Here is a 20671-nt window from a genome sequence, read left to right as displayed (position 1 = left end):
AGGGGGCAAAAAAAATGGCACCTTCCACTTTGGTGTCCCTGAACATTGTTTGTGGCATCTCCTGGGAAATACAACGGCAGAGTTGCTCATCACTGAATCACAGAATCATCCAGGTTGGAAGGGACCTTTGTGATCGAGGCCAACCATTAACCCAACACAGCCAAAACCACCACTAACCATGTCCCTGGTCACGTCCCATGTCATCAGACCAGCCTCTCTCCCCTTGCCCACCCCCCGCTTGACCTGATCCTAAATGGGAGGATGGAAACGAGAGTCATGGCCATAAATCCACGTCTCCCTTCCCACCCAAGCCACCTTCTCCTTATGCACCATTGAAAAACCAACGGGTTTGCACCACGGCCAAACACGGTGCTTGGCATCACCCCGCGCTGAAGAGCTCCCCGTTTCTTCCTCTCCTCTAGGCCCTGCTCAAACCACCATCTCCACCGAGATGACACGCAAAACACCGACCAAGCCCTGTGTCGCGGTGGCCCTGGACGTGGCACCCTTTGAAGCTGCGATTTCATCGGCTCTGGGGCGGGTGAATCCATCCCAGCGCCACGCACAGCAGCCAGAGCTGGCCATGGACAGTACTGGGTGCCCAGACTGGACAACCTGGGCTAATAATGTGAAATAACAAGTGGGTGAATGTGTCGTTGCTGCCCAATTACACATTTTCCAGACCTGGGAATGGCTACCATTGGGCACGGGAAGCAAACTTTCTGCCAAACCCAGGAGCCGAGCAGTAAAAGCCATTTCTAGGCACAGCAAGCAGTTACGAATCATTAGAATTACTATTAGTTTTGCTAATGATGATGCCAAGTATCAACATGCCACCATGTCAGATGCTACGGAGCTACGCAAAAGGATCCTGTCCTGGGAGAATGAACAGCCTGTGTCCCCTGGGCCCCTTGCGGTGGTGACAGTGAGAAGACTTCTAGCCCAAGACCTCCAGCCACCAGGAGCTGATTGATCACCTCCTGGTACTTCTATCTTGAACTTGCTTTGAAACCAGGTTGGCATAAAAAGCTCTCTGAGCCCCACTTAACCGTAGCGCTGAAAATTAAGCCATTATGATGGAGGCTGAAAGCCTTGGACTTTTCCACCTTGGAAGGAAATCTCATTAAGTATTGTTCACTATATTTCATAAAAACGTTATTTAACCAACTGGTTTCCCCCAGGCCCCGTTGTGCAGTGACACTGCCCTGCACCGGGAGTCACTTCCAGGAGCTTCATTCACGGCACCCCGTGGGATGGCGCGTGCGTAAGAGCAGCCCACCCAAAGACCTGCCCACCCCACCCTCCTCTTTGTGACGGTCACCAAAAATGGATGCTTTGGGAACAAAATTAGAGGAGGGCGAGCCCCTGGGGATGTGGCTTTGTGTGGAAGTGCCGGCGGAGCAGTTTGTCCTCCCCGAAGCCGCGGTGGCCCTGTTCATTTTCGGCGTGTCCGGTCGGGGAGTCTATTTTCTCCTCCTGCCAACAGGGAAGAGTCACGTAGTGCCTGGGATTTGAAAGTAATCTGATGAACTAGGCAGGCGGTGGCAGGTACAAGAAGGTCTTCCAGAGCTTTCTTCATCTTTATCAGTTTCTGGAAGTCCTTGTTCGCAGATCTACAGGGAATCTCTGTGCTCAGGTAGCAGCTGCAGTCATCAAGAAAGCAGAGTATCTTTGAATTTCCTTCTGATTTTCCAGTCTAAACTTGAATCTGAATTCCCAGGCTGAGCAGAAGAAGAATTAACTATTTATATTTTATTTGTTGGCCCTTCTGCGTTTTAGGTAAAAATTCAGTAAAGGTGTGAGAAAATGACTGCAAAAAGCTGTGTGAAGTAGCGTCACGCGGCCGTGCTGATGCCCTCACGGAGCCCCTGCAAAGGCCAGACGCCTCCTCTCCTCGCTGCCGGCTGCTGTGTAACACAGCACCTTCACAGACAGCGCAAAGAAGCTTGAAGTCAGATTGTGGCACCAAAAAGGAATAATTTTAGATGAAAAGAGTCACTTCACAGTGAAGCTACATAATAAAAAAAAAAAGATTTTTTTTTTTTTTTTTTTAGATCAGGTAATAAAAAAAAAATGTAGGAAAGAAAACCCCAGATGAGCCATTAAGGGCTGGAGCGTCGGTCTCAGAGCATCGCTCTCGGCACTGACGGACATCACCCCGTCCTGCCCCAGCTGCACCCAACCCACCTGGCTCCATCGCTGCCTCTCCTCTGCCCACAGGGCTGATAACGTGCTGGTGTCTCGCTCCAGAAGAGACATCCCCAGGTTGTTGTCTTCCTGCAGAAAACTGGGTCGAGCGCCAGGAATGCTAAGGCTCTGAGGACCACACTGGGGCTCTTCTGTTCTTCCCCAAACGCAGCTTTGTGGAGATGACAGCGATGTGAGGGGCACGATGGAGTCCAACAGCCTCAGCAAATAATGACGACAGTAATGCTGAAATTTTAGATTGTGCTTTTCATGAACTACAAGTCCTATAGCAGAGGTGAAAGCCAGTGTCCTCCATTATGTACAGGGAGACACCGAGGGCCGGGGAAGCGCCTTCCTTATGGACAACACCGAAGCAGTGAGGAAGCCAGGAGATGCCGCCCCACGCCCGGCCAGCCCCCCTGCTCAGGGCAGAGGAGGCTGGTGTTACTAACGCAGCTCAAAAGTGCTTCCTCTGCTAAAACTATGGTGAGATCACAGAGACATAGATGGAAACCATGGAGGACAGGTGAAACAAGCATGCCGAGCTCCCTCCTCTCCGTGCACGCCTCTCACCGGCCCCTGCATGGGCCCAAATCTCCCCCAAAGACCCTCCAACCCCTCCTCTCCCAGCTCCCCGCTCCATCCAGGTTGAGCAGCCTGCTCTACTGGAGGTGTCCCTGCCCATGGCAGGGGGGTTGGAGCTTGACGATCTTTAGGGTCTCTTCCAACTCTGACCATTCTATGATTCTATGATCCCTTTGCCTCCCCTTCCCCGGCCACGCAGGAGGAGGGTGAGCAGCGCTATTTACCGTCCCCACCCCGGCGAAATGCACAGCGGTGGAGGGCTGAGGTCCCGGGATATAAATCACCTTCCCGGCAGGAGACCCCTCTGGGATAAGCGCAGCCCAAGGACCCGCGCGACAGCGACAGGGCGCTCTCGACCCAACAGCGGTGTCAGTCAGAGATGGGACTGACGTCAGCCGCCCTGTCGTACGCCCCGCGAGCGGCGGTGCTCTCGCTGGTGGTCATGTTGATAACAAGATCAAAGGCTCGCAAGTATTTCAACAGAAGTGCTGGGAACAGTCTTGATCAAAATAAGAGGAAGGCCCTGTGTACAGACGACATGAGAGGTTTGCAACCCACATCTGAACCTTTGAAGTTATTCTTCCTTTTTTTTTTTTTTCATAAACTAGTTTAACATCATTAGTTTAAGAGGTATAAAACCGATCAGCTGTATAATCTCTCTCTCTCCACTGCAAGCAGAGAGTATGATCCACACGCAGACACGCTTTTGCAGTGGGGAAAAAAAGCACTGCCAGAGATACTCAAAAATAAGACAAGAAAACACACAATTAGTTTTATGGGTTTTGAAGTTCATTTCATAAACCAACGTACTTTTGTTACCGAGTATTGCCAGATAAGTCCGATAACATTTTCCCTTCCTATAATCCTTTTAACATTTCCATTCCCCCCTACAGACTTTTTTCCTTGATGTTTTGTTCAGCGCACTCCCTGCTATCTGCACACGCTTGGCCAGATTTTTTAAGACTTAAAAGGGGCACCGTATCAGCATTAACCATTCTACGAGAGCTGATAAAACACACATAAGCACTTTGCTATCTATTAACATTTCTGAACTGCTTCCTTCACCTGCACGGAATAGTGATTGGAAAGAGGGTGGGGGCCAAAGAGGCGAATAAGGATATTTATGACTGACTTCCCACGACTTATTTTTTCCACAGCCCCTTCCTCACTGCGCACGGACGAGACGTCGCTTCCTCTGCTCGCTTCTTGTTTAAGTAGCCGGTAGGAGACCAGGTCTACAGGACCTCTGATGGGCAACTGCTTGCCTGGATGTGTGCCACGGGGATGGGGTGAGGGGTGCAAACCCCACAGCCAGGGTCTGCTGAGCTCCTCACAGGCAACACGGAGCCCAGACTTCACCCTTGAAGGTAACATTTAAGCCCTACTGAAATTTTTCAGTCAAATACGGATTTTTTGATGGAAAATTGAGCACTGCTGTGGCTGCTGGGGTCATATTCATGTTGCCGTGGCAGAGGCACCGAGTGTGGTCCTCTTGTCAGACCCAGGCGATAACTTCTCAGAGAGTTCCATTCAGGGCCACATTCCTCCTTGCTCCATCTCTGCCCCCTGCTTCTGCTAGCCATGATATTGATTCTGGGTTTGCTTCACAGACAGTATACATGTGCCAAGGAGAATCTGAACCTAAAGTGGTTTAAAGCCCAGTTTTTGTTGGGGCTTTCCCTGCCCTCATCCCGTGGGTGCTCATGGGGTGACCTTCAGGCACTCCACCACACAAGCAGTCCAGCTTGACACAACAACAGCTTGTAGGTGTCCATCACCCCGAGAGGGCTAAATCCCCCCTGCTCCTGGCAGGGTTTGTGGCAGTTTGCTAAAAGCACTAAGAGACAACGTGTCTCTGGCAGCTTGGATCTTTATCTGCCCAACGGCTTCAGAATTAAGGTCTTTAAGGGCTTCCCTTCAAATTTGAGACGGTGCAGGTCCAGCCACACGTGCCCTCATCCTGCCTCCTCTGCGCTCCCACCTCGCCCTTGCCCAGGGAGCGCTTGGCAGCCAGGACCTGGCACGTGAGGTCCAGCAGGAGGACGTAGGAGAACCACGGGGAGGTGATGGAAGCATCAGTGCTAGCAAGTCCTGAAGTAGATTCCATCCTATTTTTTTTTTTTTCATGGAAAGGGGAACATTTTTTCTGTGCATGCTCAAGGAAGTCCTTCTGCCTGCACGGAGCAAGCGGGGTGTGCGGACTCTCCCTCCGCAAAGGCTGGACACTCCTGGAGGAGAACATGGCCAGCCTGATGGTATCTTGGCAGGACTGTGGAGGAAGTGAAATATATGATGTGTTACTAGCCTGAACTGATGGGATTTGATTCTGCAATATAATCCTTTTTGTTTTCTGGCTGGCTTCTATAGCTGTGTAAAAATGGTTACTTAAAAACTCAACTAAGTATGAAGTGTACTCACTGCGAATCTCGGCGAGGAAAGGAAATCCAAATGTTTTGAGTTTAACTATTAAACATAGTTTCCAGCTAGTGTGCTCAGAATTTGAAATTAAACAAATGAAAGAAACATGTTTCAATGGTTTTATGCAGGCAATAATGTCATTAACAGGAAATAAAGAAATTGGGCTTTGCAGCTGCGGCACGAAGTTTAACCCTTCCCGTGCAGCAGGGCGCCTGCTCGCCCGGCACAGCACGGTTTGGCCCCCGCCCGCCCCTGGGCGTCTCCCCCCCCCGCCCCAGCAGGACCCTGAACATCCCCATCCACACAGCCCTCAAAGGGTGATGATAATGGAAAAAACAGGAGGAAAGAGACAACGGTTACGAGTGAATAGGCTTTCCCGACTAGTGGAAAACTTTTAGTTCACAAAGTCAAATAAAACTCTTTGCTTCCAGGGGAAAAAAAAACCCAACAAACCCTTTATGCACAGTTATTTTTAGGTGTGCTGTCAAAGTTGAGTACCCTAAAATTATACCTGTTTTGGTTTGTTTCTGCCTGTCGATTCAATTCCCAGTATCGGGGGGATGGTGACAGGTATGAAACTCCAGCCCTCGCGGTGTGTCAGGAGCGGGGTGATCTCTCCACCCTGCCGCTCACAAGCCGCACCAGTACCGAGGCGTGTTGAGGTCATCAAAGAAACCTTATGTTTTTTAAGGATGTCTGTATTTCCAGGTAGGAAATACAGACTGGAGGGAGGAGACTTTGCATGGAGAAAGGCTCATCTCCACGTCACCCACTGGGTCCTCAGTGCAGACCTGGCCCCCAAAGTCACTGGAGGTTCCTCTACACAGAGAGTTGCACAACCAAGTCCCATCTCTGAGCTCCTGGTGCTGGAAACAGCACTGAGAAGAGCATCCCCAGTATCTATCAGTCAGAGGGGACAATTACCAGAGAGGAACCAGTAGGCAGATTTTTTAGTTATAAGAGGAAACAGTGGATAGCTAATTCTAAAAAAGAAAAAGAACCTACACCTGGGACTTCCCATCATGTAGGGGAATCAGCACGATCCCTCAAAAGACAACAAATGCCCTTTGGTTGGATTCCTCCTTCTCGAAAGCCACCGCTGGCAGGTTGATGGAGACAGCCTGAGTACTAAGCTCTACCTCATTGCCTTGAACCAAAGGAAAAGCCCCAGAGGTTCCCTCTCAGGTACACCTCCGTTCAAACCAGCAACCAAGCGGCCGTCAGGACTCATGCTGTAGGACCTGACCCTCCACCTCAGGAGCACTGACACAGCTCTTGATAGAATTTTCTAGAACTAGAATCAGAAGAAATTCATGGTGCCTGTGGGGCACAGCATAGACCCAGCTGCCAGCCCTTGTCCTCTAGAGGGTCATCAACATCCAGAAACGTTATTTATTACCACGGGGCCACCCTGCTCTCAAGCAAACGCCGCTTGGGAGAGTTTTCTCTGGGCGTCGTGGCGCTGGGTCTGTCGGGGCCTTTCTGCACAAGAAGCACAAAGTGTACATTTTTGGGACCATTTCACCTAGTATCAGATGCACTGCTCCCCCTTCTCTCAATGTATCTAATTTTTATTTTTTTTAGCAGATCTTTCTCTGCCAAAGCCCTATTGATTGTATGAAAAGGTGTTTTCTTCCACTCTGGGAGCCTCCACCGTAATCCTTTCAAGAAAGGTTAAACCATTAATATTGGCATCTTTGTTTCCCCTTTTCATTACACGTAGGGGAAGCTCAGTAAGCATGAGGTCAATCTCTCTCCAGACTGGCCCCAAAAATGGCAGCTGGACACCCATTTCATTAAGAGTCATTAATGATTTTTTTTCTTTTCAGTAGAAATCCTCATGCTGTGGGAGAGACCACCAAAATATTATTTTAATCTTTTCCCCTTCTGCTATTTATGCCTTCTAATCCTTGCATAGAAGCCTGGAAATCACCTGCCCAGTATCCTTTCTCCCCATAAGAAACTGGGGGGACTGGGAGCCTCACTGTATCACTGAAAATCAGGAGAAACTGAAGCGTTATTGGAGTGGCCCCACCTACAGCCACTGAAACCAGGTTCTGGGCTTCTCCCTCTCCTCCCAACGTGCCTGAAATTAAGAAATGTTTTGGTTTTTTTTTTTCCCCCTAACTTGAGTCTCCTGTTACCTCGAGAGCGTATTCCTGCCCCTCTCACATCACCACCGACAACCCCCCACTCCTTTTTCATGGCATTTGCCTCTGTCCACGTGACCATTCCCTCCCGTCCCTCCAAGGGCCCTTCCAGTTTGTGGGGTTGTACAAGACGGAACCATCCCCACGAGGGTCCTCTGGGGACCGAAGCAGTTCCCACCTTGCTATTATTACACTGGAAAAGACCAGCACGTTCCCTCCCACGTGTCCCATGTCCCCCTCTAAGGTCTTCTAATCAAACATGCAGATCAGCTCATTAGCGATGACGCAGCGGGAGCCCCCGACAGGGGATGGTGGCCATGGCAGGAAGCAACGAGGGGAGCAGGAGTTCGCTGTCACCTCCCCGGTCCCAGCTGCTTCTTCCTGCCATGAGTTTGTTTTGCAATGGGAACGTTTCCACCTCGGGGAAGCTCTAAAAACTCCTAGAAAGCAGTAAAAAGTCCTCCCATGGCTAATGCAGAGTCAGGTTGTGAGGGCTACAGGACAACTACGCTGCTGAAGTATCTCAAATTATAAAAATACTGGTTCTGAGGATTTTGTTATCGATACGTGTATCGGTCTGTTTACCCCTGTGCATGTAAATCCCATCAATGCAGCGAGCTGGGGACGATGGTCAGCCCTCAGGACAATGGGGCACCTCCAGCTCCACGCTCCTGCCAGGCCTGGAGGAGGCGCCGGTGGGATGGGTGGCAGCTCCAGAGGCAGAAACGAACCGGCAACAAGAGGCAGCGGTTTCCGAGCACGTTTTGTGCAGACCCAGATCCGCAAGTCAGAGCTTGCCTTGGGCATCTGTAACGTGTTTTAGCGCTGGGTCCCGTTTATCCACCCCATCTGTGCAACTGATAATGGACTCATTAAAAGCACAGCAGAAATGCTGAAATAACTGCTTATTATTCCAGCCATAACTTTAGACAATAACATAAATTCCATAGGTTTAACCAATATACCGTTGTTCTTTCATTACACAGGTTCGTACCGAACATGAGAACAGAAAGAACAGCTTATATTAAATTGATTTCAGTTCATAAAGAATGTAATATCAGTGCAGGCTAAACCCCAAGTTATTTAATACATTTAAAAGTATGCAGTTTCCACAAGCTTATACACGCTCACATCTGCTGTTGAAGCGAGCGCAGATAATGAGACTCTCATGCGATACACCTGACAAGGCTGGAAACGCTGATCTGTCACGCGTGGCCGCGAGTGAAACGACGAAAACCTGCGGGGCAGATCCCTGGGGTTGGTCAGCAGCGAGCCCTCGCCTCCAACAGCTTCAGTAAAGCCCCGGCGCTTCGGGCCGCTGATGTTTTGGCTCTGCCTTCCCGAGCCAGAGCAGCCGGAGGGTTTTGAGCGGGGTGGGCGCTGGTGGGAGGATCATTGGGACCCCCCCGTTCCCCAGCCGGGACACCACGAACCACCCCGGACGCACACCCAGCCCTTTGTCCTGCAGAGCGCTGAGAGAATAACCCGCCCGACGCTCCTCTGCCGTTGCACTGCTGCAGGTCAGGAGGAAAGGGTTACACCAGTATAAAACCTGCTGTACACCATTATAAACCAGTAAAAAATAAACAAATAAATTCCAAGCGATTTGTCTCCTCTTGATGACTTTGCGGAGGCTGAAGCAGCTGGGAGGTTCTCTCTGACTACCTGAAGTTGGATGGAGCTGGGACACCAGCCGGGGGGGGCGGCAGCCTCCCTGCAGAGGGGAGCGGGGGGTGGTTCTTGGTTTTGGCAGGAGGGAGAGCCCGTTCCCTTGGGCCACCCCCTTCATTGTGAACGCTTTGTGCATTCACCCAGGGAACTCAGACCCTTAAAAATAACCCTTCCCTGCACAAAAAAAAAAAAAAAAAAAAAAAACAACAAAAACAAAGAAAAAGGCTATTTATACCATTTATACCCTGGATCAATTCCTGGGCCTGATTCACTGTGCGTCCCCAGGAGCCTGCCCCGGCCAAGCCAGCCCAGGGTGACATTGGGGGACAACACTCGTTGTCCAGGCTGTAAACCAGCCTGACATCTACAGATGACTTTTTTCCTATAACCATCAGGGGTTGGAAATGGGAGGACTCTTATGTGCTCTAATTATTTTGATTTTAGTTCATGCGTTTTCAGTTGATAAATGTATTTTTTTGCATGTACCTCTCATGGCTCCTCCCCGCCCCCCCCAAGCTGAGTCAGAGCTGTTCCTTCATGTGCTATTTCCAAATTCTTGGGTTTAAATGCCTCATACATGGACAGCAAAAGGGCCAGCTCCAAATGCCCAAAGAGGAACAGGTGATTAGCCAAACTCAGGGAGAATTATCCATCCACCTCAGCAGACAAGTTTAAATATGGATAAAGATAGTTGGAATTATATAGATACATTTTTTTCCATGTTGTTTTCTGTTTTTACTTCTTTGGGATCATTCAAAGGGAGGTTCAAGCTTTGATCTTCTCTATTGGCAATATTTTTTTCATCTAGGTTTTTACAGTTTGAGAAGAGATGTTACATGCTTGCAACAGAGACTATCAATATGATGTGGGTCTGAACAAAAAACCTGGTGTCAGGTTCTCCATTTGGAGTGTTACCTCAAGCTTTGAAGTTTGTAATGATTCAAAAGCATCTAGAGCTGCTACAAATGTTAATAAAATTAAAGCCATCTGAAAGTGAGGCTTGCATGTGCCTTTGAAAGTAGGTCTGTGATCAGTTATTACCCTCAATTACCTTGTTGTCCACTCTTTTAGCTCGAGGTTAAACTCTTAACACTTTGCTTTGAAGTGGTTATCCTTTTATCTATGACCGGACTGAGGAATTTAAGGGCAATAATCAATGAGAGCTTCATAAGAATAAAGGGGAGACAAGGCAAGGAAAATAGGTGTGAATGTTCCCTTAACGGCTGGCTGGGGGTTTGGAGGGGCTGGGAGGGACACTGAGCTCTGCCATGATCCTTTAAAAAAAAAAAAAAAAAAAAAAGGGAAAAAAAAGACAGAAAGAGGGGAAAAAGGGGGGGGTGATGAAGAAAGAGAAGAGAGAGAGAGAGAAGAGAGAGAGAGAGAAGAGAGAGAGAGAGAAGAGAGAGAGAGAGAAGAGAGAGAGAGAGAAGAGAGAGAAGCCCCAGCAATTTCCAAATCACTGCTAAAAATAAAGCAAACGCACTAATTCAGGGCGGGGCCGGGAGAGCACGCAGAGGTGAAGCCCTCATCAAAGGCGCGGGACGAGTAATGAGGCACCGAGATACGATTAAAGTATTGGCTTAATCACGGCTTTGATGTCCGCCATCGCACCTCACCCTGCCGAGCCTCAGCGGGGACGGGACGGGACGGGTCCCCCCACGCCGGGGTCCCACCGCCCTTCCCGGCCCCCAGCAATGACCCCCCACCCCAGAGCAGGGGGTCCCTGGGCCGAGCGTTGGCACCGGGAGACGTACAGCAGGATACGGGTGGCTCTGTAGGATGCCCCAGCAAGGGGGTCTCTGCCCTTGCCCGGGAGCAGCGGCATCTCTGCCACCCGCACCCCATTGTCCCCTAGAAGGCCCCCGGCCACCCATCCCAGCTCCCAAAACCCACCACAAAGCCGCCGTGGGACGCAGGAGTCCGTTCTCGGAGGAAGGCAGGGCCAGGGGAGGGGGCTCAGAATTAACCTGGCTGCTGTCTTGGTCTTGCCCGCTCGCTGTCAGCGAGGACGCTGGGGACATCCCTCGTCCCAGCCCGTGAGGACCCAGCACTTCCCCGGTGGAAAGGCAGCCACCCTCCGCTTTCACTCCGGCAGGGGAAAATTGGTGTAATACTCCCGGCCAATTTTTTTTTTTTTTTAATCCGAGGTGCCTAAAGCAAGGTGTTGAAACGCCTGCTGAGCGCGCCGAGTCTGGCAGGGGATCAAGCCCAAATGGCCTGGTTTTCTGAAGTCCTGAGCACAACCTCCACCACCGGCGAGCGAGAGCCGCGTGTGCTCAGCATCTCCCAAAATCACACCGCTTCCCTTTGATCCAGTGCCAAGGTTTGGATCTGCGTGTCTAATTTAAGGTGCTTGGGTTGGAAAATGTTGACAATTATTGTTACTCTAAAATTAAATCGGTGCTTAATTATCGAAATTGATGGTAACTTAGAGTGGCACTTTCAGAAGAGCCTAAGGGAGTCAGAGGAGGTTTTCAAAGGCAGTTTAATGTCTCAGGGCCACGTCTACCTCCTCGCACCTGCAGTTTCTTACTGACTGCTCCTGCTTCGGCACCTTTAAGGCCATCCCAGAGGTGCTGAGGTCTCTTTACCGAGAAGGTACAAGGTGGACCTGAAACCATGAGCACAGACCAGTCTCCAGCCCTCCAAATGCACTTGGCTAATTCACAGTGAAAAATCAATTGGCTTTGGGTGCCTAATTCTCCTATAATCCTTTAGATAATCCCAGCTTTAGGCTTTCAGATACTGATAAAAAAAAAAAAAACCAAAACAACAATACAAGAAATTTGTGCAAATAGAATAGAAAACAAACTTGTATTTCATATAACTTTCAGATACTCTGAACTTAATACAAAATAGGTTGAGGACAATAGCAATAAAATATTGCTCAAGAGAGAGTAAAGGCACCGAGACCACGAAGCCTGAGGCTGAGAACACTGTTTCGTAATTAAGGTAGCCTCCAGACAACGATTGTCATACGCAGGCGTTGCTCAAGGACCCAGCCATTATTGCTTTCATTATAATTTTTCAGGAGAGGATCTTTTTCTGGCTTGGCTCCACCTTCACTCAAAGCTCCCACTGGCCCCAGTCACTAACGAGAAAGCGTTGATTGAGAAATGCTAATGACAGCCTCCACGGGATGCAAAGGAGGGTGCCCGCGGGAGCCGTGCCCTGCGAGGGGCGGCCATGGAGCGGGCTCGTGGCACCGCGGGTCCAGACCAGGAGGTCTGGGAAAAGAGGTGACACCAACCAGGGACATCAAATGCCACGTGTGGGGTGAGGAAACCCCCGAGAGCAGCCCAGCGAGGTGGGGATGGCTGGACCTCATGGAGCGAGGGAGGGCACGGCCGATGCACCCCGGGAGGATGCTCGTGCTGCCACAGCCCAGACCGGGTGCTCACTTGCTGGTTAAACGGGGTCCTGCTGGTCCTTGTGCATCAAACCAGTTGAAAAAGGACTGGCAGGAAAGGTTTTCCAAAGAAAACTGAGCTGACTTTAAAAAAAAAAAAATCCTGATAAACCCTATATTGCAACCAAATAGCTTCTTTTTTAAATTGCAATACAACACGGGAGCTGTAGTTTCTATGTCGTGTGCTCTACCCTTTTCCATAGCCCTCGACGATGGCTCCCAGGAGAGGCCGGGCTCCGTGCTCAGGCACAGGGAGGGTGGGGGAGCCGGGGAGCGGGCACGCGCCTGGGAAGGGGCAGTGACAGGGATCCCACACCACGACATCCACCATGGATCGCTGCTGAGTTTCAGCAGTCACACATTCTGGGACCCGGGCTGAAATTGGCCCTGGAGTTTCAGCTTTGCCACAGAGGGGGGGAAAAGCATGAATGAGAAACTCCTTTCTCTTTGTAGAAAATTTAATTACCCATCAAAATCCCAATTTGACTAAAAAAATTCATTTGGTCATAATTACACCATCTGGTCCTGAGTGAATCTTATTGGAATGGCAGGATTAGCTCCCGTCACCTGATGTTACGTTGAGCATGACCGTGCCTGTCTACACTTAACTGCTGACCTATCTTAATCATCCCAGTAATTAATATGCTGCAGAAAAGTCATGTTCCAACATGGTCTAATTTTCTAGTGAAGACAAGTGCCAAGAAGGATTAGAAACAAATGGGAACACCCTGAGATGGCTTCCACCGAGCCACTGTGGGTCATTGCTCCTCTACCTCCAGAGCCCTTCATGCTTGAAGCCAGAAGGACCAGGAGGATCCCCATCCCAGCTACTTCCTGGCCGAGCAGAAATCCCAAGGCCAGGACTGAGCCACTCGCTGCTGCTCCAGCTGCTCTGATGTGTGGCCAATTATCAGCACCTGGATACTCAGGCAGGAGGGAGGGAATGTAAGAAGGTAATGAAGGAAGAAAGAAACACTTTCAAGTTCTCCTTCCTTCTGTAATAACGCTTCTGCTAGACAGCCTGCCCAGAGACAACTGGGGCACAGCCCGGCTCCAGGGGAGCCTCCTGAGCCGCTGGAAATTCCAGGGACCAGCTGCCTTAACCCTTGACAGACAAACCGGTGCCACCAAAAGACCACACGTTCAGAGGAGCTGTGCCTGGAGCTGCAGGACCTCTCGCCACCCCAGCCCCATCACACCTCCATGGAGGGGGGGGCTCAGTGTAGCAGCAGTTTCCCACAGCCAGACAGGAGTCTGGCTAATGAAGAGCAATCAGGTTCTCTTAAGGCTTTAATTCATTTTCTCCCCCACCCAAGATAAATGGGTCTTCTCCTGGGTCTCACCTTGATGGTTCCCCCACCCACTGCTCCTCCAGCACCTTCCACTGCACCAGATCTTCCCTTTTCCCTTTCCATCAGGTTGAAGAGAGAAGGCAGAGAATGAGAGACACCAACTCCCTGCCCTGTGTTTTACCCATTCCTCTAATATATCACCCCAAAAGCCCCCCCCCGTGACGCTGTGCCGTGTGCGTTCTGGGGCAGACTGGTCCTACTGCAACTTCTCCTTAGTCTCATACGTGATCCACCACTTAAACCTAATCTCCTGTCTCAGGTGTCCCCAGCCGGGCCGTGGTTGATCCCGGGCTCCTGCAAAACATCTTCCTCCTCCTCCCCCTCTCCCGAGGGGCATCCGGGGCTGGGGGAAACCTCGCCGGGTCCCCCTGGAATGGCCAGGGGGGGAGGAGAGGCGCAGCCACCCTTCACGAGGCCGCGGTGAGGTTTTGTGACTCCAAAGAGTTGGCAAATCCCCGGATAAAAGGGGAAAATACGTTCATAATAAATAACACTAAAGTAACACGTTACGAAATATTTACTCCCTTGGAACGGCGGCTGTTTGCTTTCAGTGGGGCTGGGATCTGACCCGCTGCCAAACGGCGCTGAACGGCTGGAAAAGATACTTCTCTGTGGCCGGCGAGAGAAAACCAGGTGCCCAAAAGTGCAAGGGCTGCGTGTGCACGGGGAACACACGTGTGTGGGGGGAGTGGAGCAGAGCAGTGTCGGGGCTCCAGCTCCTCGAGCCCCACTGATGCTTCTGCAGAGCAGAGACACCAAGTTTACTACAACTAATCACACGGCAGTGTAGAGACTGGGGGAAGAAGGGGGGGGGGGGGGGAAGAAAGAGGTGTTGATAAAATACTTGTTAGAAAGAAAATTGGATTAGTGGTGCCATTCTGGCCATGAAGTTCTTTGAGCTAGAGAAAAGAAAATAATAATCTTGTTCCTTTTTTTCCCCTTTTGCCGCAGCCCACAGAAGGCCTCACATCCAAAGCGTCAGTCCTTCTAATCTTATTTTCTTTTTTCTAGCATGTATTTTATTAACCCCTTTTCTCATTTAACTACTGTGAATAGCTCAGTGGGTAACATCCTTCTTAGAAAGTGAAAACCTCCTTGGAGATGCGGCGCAAGAAGAGAAATGCAGACAAACTTCCAGCTCTGCACTCAGAAGAAAAGCCCCCTCTGTAATCCCGGCTGCTGGATCCCGACACCGCACCCCAAGGTGCCCCCCAGCTCCAGGTCCCCTCTTTGGAGCAGGGACAATCGGGGGGTTTATCTGGCGACACGCTAGGAGGTTGTTCCCGGCTCTATACGCTCCATGGACATGGAGCAGAGATTAGGAAATAAATAGATGCCTGTTGGGAACGAGAGAGTGTGAGAGAGAGAGTGTGTGTGTGTGTGTGTGTATACACACACATATATGTATATGTATGTAGCACTATAAGATGAAGTCGGGCACTCTGAGTTACCTTTCTTTTACAGCTTCCCTCACCAGCTCTCGGTCACAGACAGTGAAATCCCCCAGCGTGGGCTGGGATGCTCATGGCAATGAGCCCAGCACCCCTCACTGGGGGGCTCTGGACCACGCACCCAGCTGCTGGTGGCACAGGGGGGCTCGGACTGCTGCATCCTTATCAGCCCAAAACGATACCTCAACTGTCCTCTCACGCCCGTGAGGGGGTTTTGCGCCCCAAGTAAGACATGGTCAAACAGGGATCTCAGGAAGTTCAGGGGCCAGTCGTCCCTCTGCACAAGTGATCTAAATACAGCCAAAAACCAACACACCACCACAATTAAAACATCAAATCCAACGGAGATAGTCCTGCCCTGCTGTAAGTGAGAGCAGAGATTTGTCCTGGCCATAAAGAAAACACCAGCTCCAGCGAGCTTGGCCGCTGCCTCCTTCCCTTCGAGCAGAAAACCTTCCTGGGAGAGGGGTGGGAGCAGGATCCAGCCCCGTGCGATATTTGTGTGTTATTTTCCTTGACAGCTGTGGTGCATAGTGGTAAGTGCATGTTTAATTCATTCACAATTTATGGTGTAATGAGAACAATGAATGTGTCTGAGGGAATAATTGCTTCACGGCGGGGATGCTGGAGAGTTCAAGTTGGTTGGCACCTGGACTTTGAATCGGGGCTGGCGGGGATTGGCTCCGCCGGCCCCACAATAGCCCCCGTAACAAAGCGGCCGGGGACAGGGAGGGGGTTCAAAGTCACCCCGCGCCCCCGTGCGAGCTGCCAGAGCCTTTCCCCGGGACGGCGGTGGCCGGATCCCAGCCCCATTCGACCCGTCTGGCCCTGTTCACCGGGCGAGGGCTGCGAACGCGGAGCTGCCTTTCTTCAACCTGCATTTAAAAGTGAATTTTGCTGGGCTGCAAACCCATGCCCCTTGGAAACCCGGGCTTTTTTATTTTCCCCTCCCTCTAAGACCCCTTCACCACTTGGTCCCCTACCAAAAACCTCCTTTTGTTGGGGGTGCAGAGAGGGGGCTGACCCTTTCCAGCGTCCTCAGCAGCCACATGGAGTTTCGGAGGCCTCAGAGGTCAAGAGCATCCATATGGAGGGCCCAGGAGCTCCGTGCGTCTCCCAGCTGTCCCCACGGCAGCTGCGCTCGCAGCCCCCAAACAAAGCTCGTTAGGGGGCTCGTTAGGACACTTGGGGGTTGCTCTGCCCTGTTCTGGAGGAGCCCTGAAATCAAACCACCTCCAGAAGGCTGCAGCCAGAAGAAGGCATCGCGCTTGGCTCCCATACACGAAGGGCTAATTATTCATCAGGCTGAGAGCAGACAGACCATGGTATCTATCACGGGCTCTTTCCTGCAGCGGCTGAGCGGGGCCAGATTTAGAGTTGACAATAAAGAGATGCCAACAAAGCCTTGGCCCGTGCGGTGCGAGATCCCCAGCAGCCCTCTCCACCGCTCCTGCCTCTTGGCACCCAGCGGAAACGTGGATCTGATTTCTCAGACAGACGTGTCAGAGCACGAGCAACAAATCTTCCATGCCACAAATCCACCCCAAGGAGATCATCTATCAAGATGGGGCTCTTGGACCCAGCATCACACATCTGAGGGAAACAGGCTTGTGCTGGGAGACTCAGATGGAAGGTGCCGTATAACCACAGAGGCTGTTGTTAATTATTACACCGTTATATTGGGGAGCTGCGCTATAGACCATCAGCGCTCGAGCTTTTCCATACATGGACTGCACGGGATGGAGCTGGGAACCCCTTCTTCTCCATATGGGAAAGCCGTGGGCTGGGGATGTGCTTGCCTTGGACATCTTTCAGAGATGCTGAGCCGAGAGCCCTGTTAGACATTAACCCCCGCGCAGGGCTCTACATAGCGTTTTGAACACAACGCAGCACTTGGTGGCAAAGGGAGTCTGCTTTCAGCTGGGGCAACATCTGGGAACGGGCAGATGTGGGCCAAGCTGGTCAAACCACTGCAAGGGCTTTCCTTTACGGACTTTAAAAAAGTGTTTAAATGGTTTAGGTGCATAAACTGAAAAGCTGTCACTTGAGTTAGGAACCTAATTCCAATTAAAAGCATCAAGATTTTAGGCTTCTATGTCCCCTTGAAAATATTCCACCTGTCTACGTGATGGAAATAGCCACCGTTCGGAGCGGGAGAGAGAGCTTAGGTGCAGACAGAAATACGAATTTGTAGTCCTTGACAGAGAACCGTGTTTTATCCCATCCAGTCTGAGGTTAAACACAATGTTCTGTCAAGCCACATACGGAGGAAAACATGGTTTGGCAGCGGCGTCTTGCATAACCACGGTTAAACATGGCATCCTCCGCCGGGCCGCCGCGATTTGCATCGCGTGGAGCGGCTGCCAGCTTCACTTTCATCTGCGCCTCGGGAACATGGAGGAAGCAGCGAAGCTGTAAATAAATCAGCCGTTATGTCCCCCCATAACGCTCTGCCTCGTCCCCGCTGTCTCCCCGGAGCTCCGGCTGCTCTCACCTAAACCCCGACACCGCTCTGCCCGGGGAGGAAAAACAACAGACCCTGCCGGTTCAAAGAGAGACCCCGCCAGGACACAGGCTTCATCTCTCCATGGGCAAGAAAAGGTTAAAACTGACCGTGACTGCAGATGTAAAATGTGAATTTGGCTGGGGCGAGACACCTCCTCCCCCTGCTCCATCCCCTCCTGATGCTCAGCCGTGGCCTGAGCCCCCCAAAAGTCCCATTCACGGAGGAGGATCCAAACCCACCCCTGAGCTCAATCTCCTCCCCAGCCTTCCAACACAACAAACAGCCCCGCTGACAGGTCAGGATACAAATAAAACCATCCATAATTGCACATCGTTAATTACTGAGGGTGTTTGGGTTTCTTGGAGAACATTAGGTTGTGAAGAGTCTGGATCAAAGAGCCCTCGGGGCATTCAAATCAAGGCAAGCATCAAACCCCATAGCTGTTTTGAAAACACAGCTTCAAATGCTGCTGCGGAGGGGAAAGGCTTGAACCCGCCTGCCCAGTAAATGAGACGCCCTGGAAGGGCTCCCTGCGACAAAGCCAGCTGCGAGGGAGGGCAAAGGCTGTGACCTCGGGGGGGACAGACATCTGCGGGAGCCTCCAGGGACTCCCAGGACTCGGTGGAGGGCGATTTCATCAAGGCTTTAGCCACAGCCTTCGCCCCGACACTGGAAGTAGCCACCATGCTGCAGGCAAGCGAGGGAGAGTTTCCTCCACTATTTTCTCTGTTGCTCTCCCAAGCCTCATCCCTTGTGCCCGGGGAACGCAGCTCTGAGGCTGCCCTTGCCAGAGATGCGTTTTACAGCATTGTTCTTCACCAGCTTAGAAACAACTAGAAGAAAAGTCAACTTAGAAAGAAACTTCTGTCAAAAAAAAAAAAGTGACTGATAATTGCAACCCCTGAAAATATTTTTAGCTTGACCAAAGCAATGTATAATATATAATTATGTTTTTATAATGATGGAACCATATCTCAGGCAAGTAGAGTGTGCAAAGAGGGAGTGAAAGCAGCAAAAAGTGAAATAAAAAGAGAGACATCACAAATTAAAAAGATAAGGTAATTAATATACACCAAATTTGCACGATACGTGTCCACTATTAGATCAAAATGAAAGACTAATGGTGAAAAGTCAGAAGGGCTCAGCGCCTGGAAAAAAGCCAGACAAGCTGTTAAAATGGAGATGAAACCTTTCTGTTGCAAGTGATAATGTAAGAATATATTACACACAAACAGCTTACAGTAAAACACGGCTATCAGCAAAGCTGCCCGAGATGTCTCCAAGAGCTGCTCTCGCGGCTCGGCCGGCCCCTGCCACGCTCCGTGACACCTCCCGCTCCCGGGAGAAGGCCTGGGGCACCGCTGAAGAGAGAACTGTTGTGTCAATATTTAAAGCCATGTGGGATGTTCCACATTATTACTGACCTAAACCCTGAGTTTAATTCCAAATGGGATAAAAGTCTGATGCTCAATAAATAAAGATTTAAAAAGAATGCATTATAATTGATGCCAGTCTATTTAATAATGTCCTGCTGAATTAACTTGGTATTATTTTTCCTGGGATTTTAAAATAGAAACATGACGATAACTAAAAGTTAGGAAATTACAACCTGTTGGGAGATTGAGGGAACTTGCTCTGTTCTGCTTAAAAAGGTTTAATCAGAGGGGATCTGACCACAGTCGGTAAGAATGCAGAAGAGGATTTCGGTAACATTTGGGTAGTAGCTCATTTTGAGCAGAGATGTTCTATTTCAGCCAAACCCACTGGATTTGAAGCAGAACATTAATTCAAGAAGTTTTAGGGATGGTGTCCCTAGGCCATTCCCGAGCCCCTTTTGCTCTTTAGATCTCTAAATACAAGTTTCTAAGCGCCCGTGTAGCTATTTCACAGCTTAGCACTCACATGAGTATACAAACATTTACTTGGAAATAGCCATCATACGAAAAAGAAGGTAAATAAAGGTCTGTAGATGCAGAGAGACCTGCAGATATCAACTAGACAGCTTCCAGCAGTCACGTGAATTTCATAGTATTAGTTCAGTTTAAGCTTGGCATTTCTCACCCTCCTCCTTACAGCGACCACGCACCTTACAACGACCATCTGGGCAAACCCCAGCATCTCCTGGAACAACCGCACGTGAGGAGAAGGGCCACCAGTCCCTCCCCCACCAAGCACTTCCCAGCCTGTAGTTTAACAGAACAGCAGCCACAGTTTCCCAAAACCCACGTGCTCAGCCCGAGCGAATCACCCTCTTCCTCCCGAAGGAGCCCCCGCGCAGACAAAGGCCATGAACCGGGGAGGGCTCCCCCCCAGCCCCGGCGGGGACGTTCCCTGGGGGGACCCGGGGCGGTCCAGCCCCCGGCGCACACGCACCCCCGGATGCTGGAGCCCATCTGTCGAGGTGGCTTCACGCCAGGGCAGGAGCGGGCTGGATCCTGCCCGAGGCGCAGCATCGCGGGGGGACGCGGCGCTGCTCACCCCCCAGAACAGAGCTCTTGTTTCGATCCCAAAACACGGTCTAGCATCACCTGGAGAGAAAGGCTCAGCCCCCACCAGAAACACATGAAAGAAAATAGCCCACGGCCCTTATTAGATCCATCCGAAAGGTTCAATAACTTGATTCCACCAACATCACACAAAGTACCACTGACGCCCAAACCCTCTCCAGGCAGGAACTGCTTCTACCGGTATGAAATCCCACCAACTTACTGCGGGTAGGACCTTCCATCGCTCTTTGCAGCCCAGACGAGCCTTTCTACAGTCACCCGACAGCAAAGCTGGAGCTGCTGACACACTGCTCACAGGGTGCAGAAGGATTTTTGGGGTAGGAAGAAGGCAAAGATATGCACAAAACTGCTGATGAGAGAAGGACTGCAGCTTTGAGGAGGCATTTGGGAGCATAAACCAGCCCAGGTGTGTGTAATCTCCTCTGAAGGCAGAGG

Source organism: Numenius arquata, chromosome 17, assembly GCF_964106895.1.
Source record: "Numenius arquata chromosome 17, bNumArq3.hap1.1, whole genome shotgun sequence".
In the NCBI taxonomy this organism is placed as follows: domain Eukaryota; kingdom Metazoa; phylum Chordata; class Aves; order Charadriiformes; family Scolopacidae; genus Numenius; species Numenius arquata.
The sequence above is the reverse complement of the archived record's forward strand: the minus strand, read 5'-3'. Positions refer to the sequence as shown.